This window comes from Mesocricetus auratus, unplaced genomic scaffold, assembly GCF_017639785.1.
Source record: "Mesocricetus auratus isolate SY011 unplaced genomic scaffold, BCM_Maur_2.0 Super-Scaffold_100011, whole genome shotgun sequence".
In the NCBI taxonomy this organism is placed as follows: Eukaryota; Metazoa; Chordata; class Mammalia; order Rodentia; family Cricetidae; genus Mesocricetus; species Mesocricetus auratus.
In genome coordinates, this window is record NW_024429195.1 from 5,164,000 (window position 1) to 5,178,486 (window position 14,487).

Here is a 14,487-nt window from a genome sequence, read left to right on the forward strand (position 1 = left end):
TCCTGTAGTTATTTTATGAACAAAGATGCTCAGCCATTGTCTACACGGGATATGATTTTAAGAATAATCAATTTTCCATCAATCTGTAGGTATCTATGTTTTAGGCTGAAAATTTATCAAAGATACTAGGAAGTAAGCGGTTAAACTGAAAGAAGGTGTTTTCAATTTCACTGAGTTAAAAAAAACAGTATGATTGATTTGTATATGAAGTAAAAATGAGGGTGAAATTTGTTCAACAACCTCAGCCGGATGTGAAAATGGAATGTTTTCATTTTCTATTACTATTACATTAGTATTTAAAGATTCTTAAATTCTTGTCTTTGTATGTCACAATATACATACAGGCTCATTATAAAATATTAGGGTAACCAAAGAATTTATCATTTAAATTGGAACAATGCTGGGCTTCCGTGATAATTAGTTGGAACACTGGCACAAATCTGTTGAGAGGTCAGTTCTAGAAAAAGCAAATGTTCACCTGCATTGGGATTGCGGCCTGTTGTGTACCCTCGAAAGCAGGCTTGGTACAATTGATCTCAAATTTTAAAGCAATGGGGTGCTGAGTTAATTGAAGGAGAAAAAGTTTTCTGTTAAATTTAAAAACCCCTGAGAATTGCAACATTTAAAAAACTTAAAGACTAACATTAGGTACTTCAAACCTAGGCTTACGTATGATTAATTGTCTATATTATGTATTGATCATTGTTTAACTGATAATGTTAAAGTAAGATATTGTTAATTGGTAGAATAAATGAACTCACCGTTTTTATTGAAAACAATTTCATACAATATAATTTGATCATGTTTTACCCTCCCCCAATTCCACCCAGATCGTACCCAGCCAACTTTAGCTCAATTTTATTCCTTCTTTCAAAAGAAACAACCAAACAAAACACTTGAAACAAAAACAGAAAAACACCCAAGAAACACAAACAACTGCACAAAATCAAAACAAAAGAGTATCCAAGTAATATGACAAAAAAACTAAGGCAAAATGAAACTAAAAGCCCACAAAAATATTGATCTTTATGCACCTGGTAGGTCCATGCACCTGTAATCCACGCAAAAATCAAAAGACAGCTTAAAAATTAAAATACTGGCTTTTGTTTAGGGTGATTTTGGGGAACGACAACAGTTCTATCCAATTTGGTAATTAAAGCCCCAAGTTGAAAATCCTGAGCTGAACTGGATTCTGTGAAAAGCACTTGCAGAGAATTAAGTAGTTTAAGGGCCACGTTGAAGGCAACAGAGACCCTGCTCTGCGTTGGTTGAAATTCAGAGGCCAGCTGAACATTTAAAGGCGATCGGGTACATTAGCAGAGGGGGGGGGCACATGGTAAGGGATTAGAAAGGGGGTAGCTTGGGAGAGTGCTGCAGAGGTGACAGAGAGAGAACGCCCACGTTTAAACACACACATTTTTGTTTTCGTGACTGCTGACTTAGAATGAGAGCTGCAACTGTGGCTTCATTCCTCCCCACAGAAAGAAGCATTTCCCTTCCTGCCTGCATCTAAGACAGCTTCCAAAGAAGAAACATACACAATAAAATGAGAGCTTAATGCACTTAGAAGTTCCTTAAGGAAGCAACAGCGGCATTACAGGTATTACAGTGGTTTCTAGGATTCGCCTGAGGTTTGGAAGTATTTTATTATCCTGCGGCTTGTTTGGGGGGTTTGTTATGGGAAGATGATTATTATCTTATTATCCGGTCCACGGTCTACCCACTAGAGGACAGAAGCACATATTATAAACTAAAAGTCCCTGTGTGGCTTTTCAGAAATAAAGGCTTTGCAGAAAGGTGATATTAAAGCAAAATCATGGACAAAGTAGGTACAGAATCGGGAGAGGCCCTAAACATTATAGACCAGTGGAACTTCCGATCTTGCAAATATTTGAATGTAGTGGTAACTAAAGGGCAAATGTTATAGAGCTTCCCTGTCAGTAGTCAGCTGTGTGAGCAACTGCAGACTCAATCCTCTCTGTCAGGTATGTATCCTGACGGCACTGGCAGTGGGGAGATTCGTGGATAGCATGGTTCTGCTCCTCCAGACTGCCTTTCACATACTACAGAGCCTAACATTCTGCACCAGCTGTTGTCCAACCAGAGCCTGGGAACCAACCCCAGGTTTTCTGGCCTTGATTCTCTTTCTGCTTCTTAAGACTTTTTTTCCTTGCAAAAATCTCTTAACTTTCTGTTGATGTGGTGGTGTGGATTCTGGCTTCATGGACCATGACCATAGGCCAAGCCTTTGGGAGGCAGAGGCAGGAGAATCACTGTGAATTTGAGGCCACATAGCAAACTGTATGCCAGTCAGGTATACACAGTCAGACTCTCCACTGAGATAAATAAACAAAGATTTAAACATGGGGAAGGGAAAGAAGAATTCTGAGCTCTTCCTCAACTCATAAAATATTCAGTAATCCTATCTTCCGAGGGTGGGGGGCTGGGAAGGCGCTGGAGGGGAATGTGGGGGGGGAGGGAGAGGGAGCTTCGAATGACATGTGAAACAAGCTTGTTTCTAACTGAAATTTAAACAAAAGGAAGAAAGAAAAAAAGAGAAACTATTTTCCATCCACAACAACAACAAAGATATTTTATTATTTTATCTGTGTCCTTATCTCTCCTTGCCCTCTCTGAAAAGAAGTCAGGACTTGATTTAGAATCTATGTATGTATGTATGTATGTATGTATGTATGTATGTATGTATGCATGCATGTGTGTATGTATGTATGTGTGTGTGTCTACATATGCATGTATGTACTTCAATACATATTCTTTGCAGATTATGTCTTTGTGTGATGTAAAGTTTTAATAAAAATAAAATGTAATAGCAGGTATGCTTGCTTAGGTAAATTTTGTAACCTCTCTGAGCCCCATATTCCTGACCATTTTTACATTTTTGTCCAAATGAAATGATGTCAAGTATTTAAAATGCCTAACACAAGGAAACACACTTGGTTGGCTTCTGCTAAGTTTCCAAGCTGGCTTCTGCACTTTTCTCTCTGGCAGGCCAAATAGACTGTGGTTGCAGTATCTCCTTTTCAGGAAATTACAAGGAAGTCTGTTAAAGCAGACTATTTTTAGTTCTTGGAGGTCACATTATTTCCTCTATAATATAACCACCAAATATAGCAATGCCCTACTATCTTCAATAAGGAATAGTGTCCTGTTTCAGAGCAACAAAAATAATTATGGGAGGATTCTAAACTTTCCATGTCAACTAGAATAAATCAATATGCACCCTGTCTGCTGGCCAAGCTTGATGAAAATGGTTTTGTATTGATGAATCTGTAATAAAATGGGAAAGAAATGTTCTGAGTTTTTATTAACTGCGGTAGGAATGAACTCTTTATAAAGTGCTGTCACCCTGTAATTTCCTGCACATTTAAATGTTCATTGTGTTAGAATTAGCATGTATTGTCATCCTTATTCCCTGTGTGATAAGATGAAAACAATCGCTGTGTCTGAATCATTTATCTATTAGTGACAGTGAAATAAACCCATAGCTGAAATAGAATTAAGAAGTCGTTTCAACTTTCGGGAAGGCAAAATGACAGATTGATTCTGGAATAGCTGTTGACAAGGTGTAGATATAATGCCCGTGACCAACACTGACGTGACATTTTTATTTTTCCCTGGCTTTAGCAGTGAATGGCACATGGGTGACATGCAATTTTTCCTTGCTCTATTCACTGGGAAGGAAGGAATGGCCAGGCTTGGTGGTAACCCTTGTAATGCCTGCTACTCAAGAGGCTAACACAGGAGAATGGCAAGTCAAAGGCTGCTGTGTGACACCTAGTGAGTTCAGGACCCGTTTGAGAAATGTATCGATCACTACTTAGCACTAATAACACCAATAATGTTGTTTTAAAAAGAGGGTGGGGGGAACTGGGACCCTTTGTCCTTCTTAGTTTTCCTGCTTCCACAGGAAGAGCCAAGGTACTGAGAACCTTAGGAGACCCATTGCCAAAGATCTCTCAGTGTTGAAAGAGAATTTGTCCTTTTTAAAAAAAAATGTTCCTGTACCTCTAGTTTTTTTTCTCCTCGGTTTTATGAAAGGTTGAAGAGTCTACCTAAGAGAGTTATTCTTCTCAGACAGAAACACAATAATCACTTCTCAAAGGAATCTCTTTAAGTAATGTAGTCATGTCGGGTTATTGGAAACTGTTTGTATCCGACTGGAGCCATGGAAATGAGCTACCCTTGGTCCTCTCTTGTGAACTTCGTGGACACACAGAACAAACAGCAGATAGCCTATGAGCTTCAAAGGGCTCCTTGTAACAAACTAGATGCAGAGGCATATCATGACATAAGGATAAATTGTTGACAAATGCCTTTTCTATTCACTGAAGTATATTGCTGGTATATTTAAACTAGAAGTCCTGATCTCTTGATGACTTCCAGGGTCAAACCCTCTAGGGCTTGGTAACCATTCTGTCACAGTTTTCCCCCACCCAGCTTTAACAATTCAACCCTTGGCCCTAAAGTGCCCATCCATGCCCTGCATTCTGTTCTCACCAATTTCTTCCAATTCCCAATAACTGCCTGTCTGGACCTTTGTTTGGTTATGCTCTGTGCCAGGAATTATCCCCGCCCCCTTTGTTTCTGGTGAACTGTGATTCAACACTTAAAGCCAGCTCGACTATCAGTACTGTAATAAGTAACTCTCTGGAAATCTCTTTTATCCACGGTAGTCAAACAGAGTTAGGTTTGGCCCTCTCTGAATTCCTGTAACATGTACACTTGCCTATATATGGTAGCTGGCATGCTCTTTATACAAAATATACATGGTGCTTCCTGGGTCATGTATATTTTACTCTCTTGCTAACTGGTAGGTACTTTGTTTCATATCCTCACAGTGTAGTGCTTGAAATATAGTAGCCATTATGTGGCAATATATATAATTGAGGATTCTAACACGTTTATAAACTATGATTCCACCTGCAGGCTCCAATGTCTAAAGCCTTCATAGGCAAATGGCATGCTTCTTGACAGTTTGTGGGGGCAGGGAGGGGGAGAAGGAGGACTTTGTCTCCTTTGCAGACACTTACTTTCTGTTTACTCATGAATCATTGAGGTGCCTTAGGCATATAAAAAAAAAAGTGAGCTTATTCAACTTGGAAAAAGGATGAGTTTTCTTATTTCCTTCTGTTTTCCAAGCTAATTATTGTGTTTGTTTTATTTTTTAATACACTATTAAAAGCTTAGTGATTTAAACAGATGCATAGTTTGTTGACTATCAAGTGTTTACTTTTTAAATTTCGGTTCAGACACACAGCTGTAAGGAATTACTGTAAATCCATGGAGCAGGCACACCTGCAAAGGAGACAAAGGAGCATTAGGGAAGCTCTGCCGGAGCAAATGTGACAGCTCCTTGAGCTTCAGCAGCAAAGGCGAGGAGAAGAGGGTCAGTTACACAATGCTTTACTATGTGAAATTCACAGCAAATCTCTCAGCTCCAATTAGATAGCATTGAGAATGTTATGTGAGCCTGTCAATGGTATACTAAAATTTTATGTACAAACGCTGTGAAAATGCAGCAGTGAAACCCATACAGTGAAAAGCAATAGTGAAGACAATACAGCATGATGCATGTTAGTATTCTCCATATTATAACATTTGTAATATAAAATGCAGGATGTCATGTAATAGTAACCTGACTCCCCTAAATGTGGTAGCAATTAATTGCAATAATTTGTACTTTTGTCAGGCTAGTTGACATATAGTGAAAGCAAATAAGAAAGAATACTAGTATTCATTTATTTACTTTAGGATTATTGAGTTTCTGAAAATATAACAGCAGATATTAACTGGTACAAAACAAAACATGTTTGAGGAAACTCAAGGTAATCCAGATATCATGGTTTTGTTTCTTTTCAGGGGAAACATAGCTCAAGAATCTCAAATCTTTGAAGATGGATTTAGCTATATAGTGTATCTCTGATAAGCCAGGAGATTTAGTCCTTTTAGTGCCTCATTGAATGCATAAGAGATAAAGAGAAGCCTGATTTGCTGAGTCTCCAGAAAATTGAATTCACGTTTCCTGCAAACTGTCGTGAGCTGCGTGCACCTTACTATATCAGAGGATAAACACTCTGACAAGGAATCTATGTGATGACAATATCTCCTGGACATCCCTCCAAACATTCCCTTTGTGGTAACATTTATATCCTTCTCATTACATGATCCTTATAGTTTGATAGTCACTTCAGCTGTCTAGTTAAAGTTTTCTTTTAAATCAGAAATGCTCCAATTTTGAAAGTTCCATTATCTTTTATTTAATATATTTTTGTATTATTTGAGAATTATGTAAAGTTCTATAGTGATACAATTTTCACTACTTGCTCTCCCCCTCTTATCTATCTATCTATCTATCTATCTATCTATCTATCTATCTATCTCCAGTTTAGTGTTGTTCATATGTATATGTGTTATATGTTAATGATTGGTGACTTGGGATTGGATAACCTCTCAGGGATCTTATCCCTGAAGAAAACTGACTGTTTTTCTCTCAGTAGTCATTGGTTACATACATGCTGTGTCATCTAGGGGTGGGTCCTTGTGAAATTTCACTTATTTGTGTTAACTATTGTTGCCATTAAGTAAGTCTTGTTGACATTTCATGGGTGCAGCTTCTCCATCATTTCTAGAAGATGACAGAGTTGTTTCCTGCTCTTACACTGTTCATTCTCTTTCTTGTGCTGTTTTCTCTGAGTGTAGGTATAAGGGTTGCATTTCAAACACCCTCATGGTTACTTAATCTCTGTATTTTGTCTAGATCTCTGAACACAATTTCCAACCTTATAAAGATTTTTAATGAAGAGTAAGAAGTACACCTATTTGTGAATATAAGATTAAGTATTTAGAATACCACTACAAATCATATTGGTTTAAGAGAATGGAAGTACCCTCCAGTAGAGAGGTGAGTGCCGGGGGCTCCTCCAGTCCACCTTTCCCTCTTCAAGGCCCCTGACCCGCATTCCCTAGACCCTTCCTGGCACTGAATCCCCCAAAAGGACCTGGAGGCAAAACAAAGCATCTAGCATCATTGGCCACCATTCCTGTGTTGCCCCTTCACCCTCTGGTAGAGAGGAGAAGGGGATACCCCACCTATACCCACTGGAAGAAGAGATGGGAAGACGACAGTATAAGAACACATCCAACAACAGAAAGACTTATACGATACCACCAGAGTCTAGAGATTCTACACCAGCAAGACCGGAACATACCAATTCAGATGAAGCAGAAGAGAATGACCATAAAAACAACTTCATGAAAATGATAGAGGCCCTCAAAGAGGGTATGAGAAAATTCCTTAAGAAAATGGAAGAAAAAATAAACCAAACAATGGAAGAAACCAGCAAATCACCTAAAGAAAGCCAGGAAAAAGCAAACAGACGAAAGAAACAATTCAGACAGTTCAAGACCTGAAAACTGCCATAGAGACAACGAAGAAAATACAAACTAAGGGGATTCTGGAAATAGAAAAGCTGGGTAAATGACCAGGAACTACAGATGCAGGCATAACCAACAGAATATAAGAGACAGAAGAGAAACTTGAGGAAATAGATTCATTGACCAAAAAACTCTTAACTCCAACAAATCCTTAACACAAAGTATCCAGGAAATATGGGACATCATTAAACGACCAAACACAAGAGTAATAAATATAGAAGAAGAAGGAGAGTAGCCCCGCTCAAAGGTGCAGAAAACATATTCAACAGAATCATTGGAGAAAACTTTCTGAACCTGAAGGACAGCCCTATAAAAGTACAAGAAGTTTACCAAATACCAAATAGAGTGGACTAAAAGAAAACAATGTTCCCTCTCCACATAATTAAAACACCAAACATACAGAATAAAGAAAGATTAGTAAGAGCATCGAAGGAAAAGACCAAGTAACATATAAAGGCAAACCTATCAGAATTACACCTGACTTCTCCATGGAAACTCTGAAAACCAGAAGGTCCTGGATAGATGTTTTGCAAGCACTAAGAGCCCACACATGCCAACACAGACCACTATAACCAGCAAAACTCTCAATCACTATTGATGGAGAAAACAAAATATTCCATGACAAAAACCACATTTACAAAATATATATCCACAAATCCAGCCCTACAGAAATTTCTGGAAGGAAAACTCCAACCCATGGAAGTTAACTATACTTACAAAAATGTGGGCAATAGATAATCTCACTTTACCAAAAGCCAGAAATAGGGGGGAAACTTACATACAATACCAAAAACAAATCCAAAACAAACAAGAATCAATGATAAATGCTCATTGATATCCCTCAATATCAATGGTCTTACCTCACCTTTAAAAAGACACAGGCTAGCAGAATGGATACAAAGACAGAATCCATCCTTCGGCTTCGTACAAGAAACACACCTCAGCTTCAAAGGCAGATGTTACCTCAGAGTTAAGGATTGGGAAAAGATTTTCCAATCAAATGGCCCTAAGAAACAAGCTGTGTAGCTATCCTAATGTCTAACAAAATAGACTTCAAACTAAAATTAATCAAACAAGATGAAGAAGGTCAATTCATATTCATCACAGGGAAAATCCATCAAGATGCCAAGTCTCAATTCTGAACACCTACACACCAAATAAAAAGGCACCCGCATTCATAAAAGAAACATTACTAAAACTTAAATCACACATTAAAGAATACACAATTATAGTGGGACACTTCAATATCCCACTCTCACTACTGGGCAGGACTACCTAACAGAAACTTAACAAAGAAACAAAGGAAATAACAGAAGTTATGATCCAATTGGGTTTAACAGACATCTACAGAGCATTCCATCCAAACACAAAAGAATATACCTTCTTCTCAACACCACATGGGACCTTCTCTAAAATTGACCACATAGTTGGCAATAAAGCAAATGTAAACAGATGCAAAACATTGGAATAACCCCTCTATCCTATCAGAGCACCGTGGCTTAAAATTAGAATTCAGCAACAGCACCAATTGCAGAAATCCTACAAACTCATGGAAATTGAATAATGTGTAATTGCACCATTCCTGGGTAAAGGAAGAAATAAAGAAAGAAATCAAAGACTTCCTAGAATTTAATGAAAATGGAGACACAACATACCCAAACTTATGGGACACTTTGAAAGTAGTGCTAAGAGAAAAGTTCATAGCACTAAGTGCCCACACGAAGAAACTGGAGAAACAACTGAAAGCTCTAGAACAAAAAGAAACAAACTCACCCAGGAGGAGTACCCGCCATAAAATGATCAAATTGAGGACTGAAATAAATAAAGCAGAAACAAAGAAAACAATACAAAGTATCAATGAAACAAAAAGTTTGTTCTTTGAGAAAATCAACAAGATAGACAAACCTTTATCCAAACTAAACAAAGGCAGAGAGAGAACATGCAAATTAGCAAAATCATAAATGAAAAAGGGGACATTATAACAGACACTGGGGAAATCCAGAGAATCATCAGGTCATATTTGAAAACCTGTACTCCATAAAATTGAGAAATTTAAAGGAAGTTTGGACAATTTTCTGGATAGATATTCCTTACCAAAATTAAATCAAGAACACATAAGCAATTTAAATAGACCCATAACCCCTAATGAAATACAAGCAGTCATCAAAGTCTCCCAGCCAAAAAAAGGCAAGGGCCAGATGGTTTCAGTGAAGAACTCTACTAGAATTCTATTTCCACATAATAGAAGCAGAATGTTCATTGCCAAACTCTTACGAGGCTACAATTACCTTGGTACCCAAACCACAGAAAGACACAACTAAGATAGATAACTACAGACCAATCTCCGTCATGAACATTGCTGCAAAAATACTCAGTAAAATACTGGCAAGTTGAATTCAAGAAGACATCAGAGAAATCATTCACCATGATCAAGTAGGCTTCATCCCAGGGATGCAGGGATGGATCAACACATAAAAATCTATCAATGTAATCCACCATATAAACAAAGTGCAAAAGCAAAAAAAAAAAAACCACATGATCATCTCATTAGATAATTAAAAAGTCTTTGACAAAAGTCAACATCCCTTCATGATAAAGATCTTGGGATAACAGGAACATACCTAAACCTGATAAAGGAAATCTACAGGAAACCGACAGCCAACATCAAACTAAATGGAGAGAAGCTCAACGCAATTCCTCTAAAATCAGGAAAAAGATAAGGTTGTCCAATCTCTCCATTATCTCTTCAATATTGTACTTGAGGTTCTTGTTAGAGCAATAAGAAAACAAAAGGAGATAGTGGGGAAACATATTGGAAAGGAAGAAATAAAACTTTTCTCTTTGCAGATGATACGATAGCTTGCATAAGTAACCAAAGATTCTACCAGGGAACTCCTACAGCTGATAAACTCCTTCAGCAAAGTGGCAGAATACAAGATTAACTAAAAAAACCCAACAAAACAGTAGCCTTACTATATACAGACAATAAAGGGACTGAGAAAGAAATCAGAGAAACATCACCCTTTACAATAGCCACAAAAATGTAACGTATGTTGGGGTAACTCTAACCAAACAGGTGAAAGAACTGTATGACAAGAACTTTGAGTCCTTAAAGAAAGAAATTAAGGAAGATACCAGAAAATGGCATCCCCTATGCTCTTGGATAGGTAGGATCAAAATAGTAAAAATGGTAATCTTGCCAAAAGCAATCTACAGATTCAATGCAATCCCTATCAAAATCCCAGCACAATTCTTCAAAAACCTTGAAAGGGCAATATTCAAATTTATATGGAAAAACAAAAGACCCAGGATAGCCAAAACAACCTTGTACAATAAAGGAACTTCAGGAGGCCTCACCATCCCTAACTTCAAGCTTTACTATAGAGTTATAGTCCTGAAAACAGTTTGGTATTGACACACAAAAAATACAGGTAGATCAATGGAAAAGACCCTGATATTAACCCACACACCTATGAACACCTGGTCTTTGACAAAGAAGCTAAAATTACATAATGGAAAAAAGAAAAAGCAACTTCAACAAATGGTGTTGGCATAAATTGATTCTGATATGTAGAAGATTGCAAACAGGTCCATTATCTATTGCCATGCACAAAACTTAAGTCCAAATGGATCAAAGACCTCAGCATAAATCCAGCCACACTGAACCTCATGAAGAGAAAGTGGGAGGTACCTTTGAATGAATTGGAATAGGAGACCACTTCCTGAACATAACTCCAGTAGAGGAGACACTGAGATTGACAATTGATAATTGGGACTCCCTGAAGCTGAGAAGCTTCTGTAAGGCAAATTACACAGTCAGAAAGACAAAATGGTAGCTCACAGAATGGGAAAAAATATTCACTAATCACACATCTGACAGAGGGCTGATCTCCAAAATATACAAAGAACTCAATAAGCTAGTCACCAAAAACACCAAATAATTCAACTAAAAAGTGGGATACAGAACTAAATAGAGAATTCTCAATAGAGGAATATAAACTTGCCAAAAAACACTTATGAAATTACTCAACATCCTTAACCATCAGGGAAATGCAAATCAAAACAATTCTGAGATATCATCTTACGGCTGTCAGAATGGCTAAAATAAAAAACACCAATGACAATTTATGCTGGAGAGGATGTGGTGAAAGCGGGACACTCCTCCACTGCTGGTGGGACTGCCAACTCATACAGCCTCTTTGGAAATCAGTATGGTGGTTTCTCTGGAAAATTGGAGCTAGTCTACCTCAAGATCCAGCAATTCCACTCTTAGGCACGTACCCAAAGGATGAACACTCATACAACAAGGACATCTGTTCAACCATGTTCATAGCAGCATTGTTTGCAATAGCCAGAATCTGGAAGCAACCTGGATGCCCTCACCTGAAGAATGGATGGAGAGAATGTAGTAGATTTACACAACGGAGTACTACTCAGCGGAAAAAAAACAATGGAATCTTGAAACTCGCAGGAAAATGGATGGAACTAAAAGAAACCGTCCTGAGTGAGGTAACCCAGTCACTGAAAGACAAGCATGGTATGTACTTAGTCATATGTGGATATTAGACATAGAGACAAGGATTACCAGCCTACATTCCACAGTTCTATAGAAGCTAGGAAACAAGGAGGACCATAAGAGTAGCATACACAAGGACAAGAGCTCCTGAATAAATTAGGAGCATAGGGGGAGGGTGGATAGAGGGAGAAGAAAGAAGAGGGGAGATGAGGAGAGGAGAGTACATGAGGGATCATGGAGATTGAGTGGGGAGCAGAATAGAGGAGAACAAGAATAGAGACAAATCAATAGAGGGAGACACTGTAGGTTTAAAGAGAAATCTGGCACTAGGGAATTGTACAGAGATCCACAAGGATGACCCCAACTAGGAACCTAAGCAATAGTGGAGAGACTACCTTAAATGTCCTTCCCCTATAATGAGATTGATGACTACCTTATATGCCATCCTAGAGCCTTCATCCAGTAGCTGATGGAAGCAGAAGCAGAGATCCACAGGTAAGCACTGAGCCAAATTCGTGGAACCCAGTTGTAGAGAGGAAGAGTGAAGAACAAAGGGGTCAAGGCCACACTGAGAAAACTCACAGAAACAGCTGACTTGAATAAGAGGGAGCTCATGGACCCCAGTCTGACAGCTGGGGAATCAACATAAGACCAAACCAGGCCCCCTGAACGTGGGTGTCAGGTAGGAGTACTGGCCTCTGGCAGTGGAACCAGTATTTATCCCTAGTGCAGAAAAGGACTTCAGGAGTCTGATTCCCCTGGAAGGATACTCTCTTAGCCTAGATACACATAGTAGGGCCTAGGCCATTCCCCAAATTACTTGGCAGATTTTGATGATCCCTCATAGAAGGGGGTCACCCTCCCTGGGGAGTGGATGGGGAATGGGATGGGGGGATTGGTGGGGGTCATGGGAGGATGGGAGGGAGAGGGAACTGGGATTGATAAGTAAAATAAGATTGTTTCTAATTTAAATAAAATTTATTTTAAAAAAGAAAGAAAATAGAAGTAGCATGTTCTCCTCCAGGTTCTATGATCTCTCCAGCCATGGGTAGTTGTATAGGTTCACTGTATTAGTCATGAATTGCTTCAGATTGAGTAGGCTTTAAGTCTTATTGCGCCTTACAGAATATCTTGCTGGGCTGGTCATTGCCATGGTTCATAAGATTTACACCTGGGTGTGACTATTGATTTCCTTTCTCCCTTCACAGCTTCCATAGCACTTTCTGAGACGACGAGAGGTAGTCCTCAGGGAGTAGACTTTCAGGTCAACTCCAGGTCAACTCCAGCTCAACTCCCCACAGGACTGCCCCTCATAATTCCCTCCCAACTTGATGCTCTCTTTTTGTAACTATTTATGTGTTTATTTGTTTAACCCAGACAGTCCATTTAGTGCTGCCTATCTTCTTGCTGAAGCTACTGGCAATCAAGTATATTTAATATACTTTGAACAACCAGTGCAGCAGTTCTTTTTAACAGACAAGTTGGCAAAATCGATTCAATTTAGATGTTTCCAATTTCAAACATTAATAGTTTTTAAACACTTTTTACAGCACTTTATTTTATTTTATTTATTTATTTATTTAAGTTAAAAATGAGCTTGTTTCACATGTCAATCCCATCTCCCTCTCCCTCCCCTCCTCAGTTTTTTTAAAATACTAAACCTAATTAATTCTACAAAGCAGCCATTGAATGTAAGGGCAACATTATCCAAAAGAATGGATTTGATCTCTGGGAGTTCGCAGCAGATAAGGAAAGTGATAATAGTAAATACCCAGAGTAAACTGAGGATATAACTTTAGAACAAAACCCATCGTAAAGGAGAAGACTTCAGGTTAGCTCCCTCAGTTCTATGCTCACACAGATAAGAATCATTGAGATCACAACCCAAGAAGCCTTACTGTGGCGATCTCCCACTTCACAAGTGATCCACAGAGGAGTGATGCACGTGCTCCAAGTGCGTCCTCAGCAGGCCTTTCACCCAAGAGATCCAATGTAGCATAGACGGGTATCTAGGAGAAAAGCTATTGATTCAAATTTAAGAGTAATTTCAGTTTGAAATTCTTGAACTCATGGTGTGTGAATTTTCGATTGCAGAATCAATCTGTTCTTTTATGAAGTCATCCTCTCAGGAGAAGACTTTTTACACTGTGTGGTTTCAGTTTGCAGAGCTGGAGTGTGTCTAAAGAGTCGTCTTATTTTCCTCAAAAACCATTCAGTCATCCCCCTATCATTTGCACCACACCCTTGGTCAGTCAGCTGTAAGAACAGGCTCAGTGGAGATAGTGGAGATATCAGAGGACCAAACACTAAGAACAAGATCGGGGACCTCATGAAGCTTACATTACGGTCTAGAAAAGCAGAAATAAGACACAACCCACCAGGGGACTCCGAGAACCGGTGTGATAAGATCTGCTTTGGTGGTTCTAGCAGGGGTACGCGGCTCCTTGCATGCACCTGACTGAAGCGTGGTCCTTCTCTGTCAAGGAAATGTCCTCTTTGACCAATTAGACAGCCTC